The sequence below is a fragment of the Frankliniella occidentalis genome, unplaced genomic scaffold (genome assembly GCF_000697945.3).
Source record: "Frankliniella occidentalis isolate FOCC.00 unplaced genomic scaffold, Focc_3.1 Scaffold157, whole genome shotgun sequence".
Lineage (NCBI taxonomy): Eukaryota > Metazoa > Arthropoda > Insecta > Thysanoptera > Thripidae > Frankliniella > Frankliniella occidentalis.
In genome coordinates, this window is record NW_026267283.1 from 213582 (window position 1) to 215917 (window position 2336).

The 2336-nt window shown below is 62.6% G+C and overlaps 1 protein-coding gene across 12 annotated transcripts in view; it reads right to left on the bottom strand.

Annotated features, from left to right (window-relative positions):
- Positions 1-2336, bottom strand: part of LOC113204762 (protein alan shepard) — a 95075-nt gene that overhangs the window by 40750 nt on the left and 51989 nt on the right. Inside the window, exon 1 of one of the 12 annotated variants that reach the window (XM_052271329.1) lies at positions 2031-2174. The exons of the other annotated variants lie outside the window; for them this stretch is intronic. The gene's annotated coding sequence lies outside the window, so the exon portion shown is untranslated. Of the gene's footprint in view, positions 1-2030; positions 2175-2336 lie in introns of those variants that run through there. 12 annotated transcript variants of the gene reach the window in all.

Here is a 2336-nt window from a genome sequence, read left to right on the forward strand (position 1 = left end):
TGTCTTGAATAACAAGACTTGTGTCTTGAAATCGCTAAGTTCCAAGGCACAGTCTTGTATATTGCCGCATTTTCAAGAAACTTCCTTGAAGTCACCAATAGTTTCTTGAAATCCAAGAAAGCACCTGGTAATAAAAGAAACTTTTTTTACCGTGCGTCGCTTCCTGTCCCCTCCTACCCCCCTCTCCCGCCATCCCCATACACAATACCACAGCCCAGACCAGGATGCATGCGGTATGGCTTTCGACAGGACGCAGGACAGGGGGCGCCACGTCGGCGGGGCGGCGGTGCTGACCGCCCGGCCCCGGCGGCGGCGGCGCCCCCTCCGTCAGGACGGCATGGGACGCTATCAGAGCCCCGCCGGCCCCGACCCCACCAGGAGGGCCCAGGCAGTGCAACCCAACCTGGGGTTTAATTACTACCCCCCTGGGCATGCCCCCGCTGCTGCCCTGCAGTGTGCCCTGCAGTGTGCCCGGCGCCACACGGACAGCAGCGATGCGTCACACGCACACATCGGCGGCCATCGGCCTCCCGGCGCGCTGCCTCCGCTTCTGTTTATCTGCCGCCCCCACCACGTGACGGTGATCTCCCCTTCCCCTCCCCCCGCGTCACATCTCGAGTTGTGCCCCACCACCACCGGCGGCCGCATCACCGGCGGCCTGACCGTCGCAAGGAGCAGCGCGACGAGCAGGGGCCCCCGCTGGGGGGCACAGAGCGAGAAGGAGAGAGAGAGAGGAGGAAGATGAAGGAGAGGGGCCCGCCACAACCGCCTCTCGGCCCGTCGCAGCACGACATGGCTCGTCTCCGCTCATCCGAGAGAGACAGAGCCGGCTGAAGGGGGAGAGGGGAGAGGAAAGAGAAGGGGGAGGCATTGATACAGGAACCGGCAGTCCTTCCCCTCCCGTCCATCCTCGTCCTCCTCCTTGTTGTAGCGTCGTCGAACCAGAGGAGGAGGAGGAGGAGCAGTCGAGGTGTACGAGTATGAGAAACACAGAGACAAGTTGACGGGCGCACCCGTAAGTCGTAAGCACCTCCCGCCGTTGGTGTGGTGTGGGGACCTCGACGGCGCAGCCCGCCCGAGCAGCACGCCACGGTGGTGGTGAGGTCATAAGCTGCTGCCAGGCGGCCACGAACACGAAGAAAGAGGGAGTCGGATCACGTGACATGGCCTCAGGGTATATACGTCGTTGACGGCCCGATGGAGTGCACACTACACCTCGGTGGTGGGACTGTACACCTCTTGCTCCCTCGTCCTCCTTGCAGCCGACACGAGCCCGCCGAGCGAGTAGGCAACCCGTGCACGCCCGCGTCACACGGTACAGTCTATAGCTGCGCAGGCGGACGGGGCGCCCGGTACAACGTGCAATATCGTAACGCCGAGTCTTGTCTGCCCCCCACTGCAGAGGGTTTGTGCTGTGCACAGTAGGGCGTGACCCACTATCAGCGCCCCTTTAGCTGTACTCCTCGCCCTTGGCGAGGCGGAGGAGCATGAGGGGGATGGTGGTGCGAGCGGAAGCGAGCGCCACGAGGAGAGGAGGAGGAGGAGGAGGGGGGAGGAGGAGGAAGTGAAGTTAGGCCCCAGCGTTACCTAACGGAGCAGAAGTGATTTACACGTGCCAAGAACTTGTGTGCATGCATGTGTGTGTCATGGACGTCGTATTTACTGCGTCCCTCATGGCGCGCCGCTGCAAAATGAGTCACACCACCATCGCCGTGCGCTCGCGGCGGTCGGTGCGGCGCCCACGGCCATAACCACCACTACTACACCTGACACATCCCGCCCCGCTCCTTATACAAGGTGAAGGAACGCCTTACAAGCCGGCGAACTATACGACTTTCAATGGGGATGTGGTCGTAGAGATAGTGCGGAAAAAAACGCGAACCCGTCGAAGATAAGCGCTGGTTCAACACAGCAATACGCCGCGCAGGTCGGGCGCGTCGGACGGACTCTCAGTGGCCCCATAGCCCGGCGGCGCACGCTCACCTACCACAGACCAGTCAGCGCTTTCGGTAAACGCCCATATCACTCACACAGCCCGGCGCCACGACCAGGTCGAGTCACCCGATTCCCATCAGCCCAGTTCTAGGAGGCAGACTATGGCGATGACTCAAGCGCGTGGCGCGGCGTGGCGTTGAGGAGGACGCGACAGTCGTTGCCGGTTGAGTTTGGTCGGAGCCACTGCTGCGTTGGCGTGGCGGGACGCGCACAGTGCGGGCCCCCCCCCCCCCTTTTATCTTATCCTTATCGCTTGCAATGTCGCGCATTTCTGACGACGGGCTCTGGACGCGACCCACAGCCGGGAGCCGGAGAGGGGTGAGGTTAGGCGGGGTAGGGCG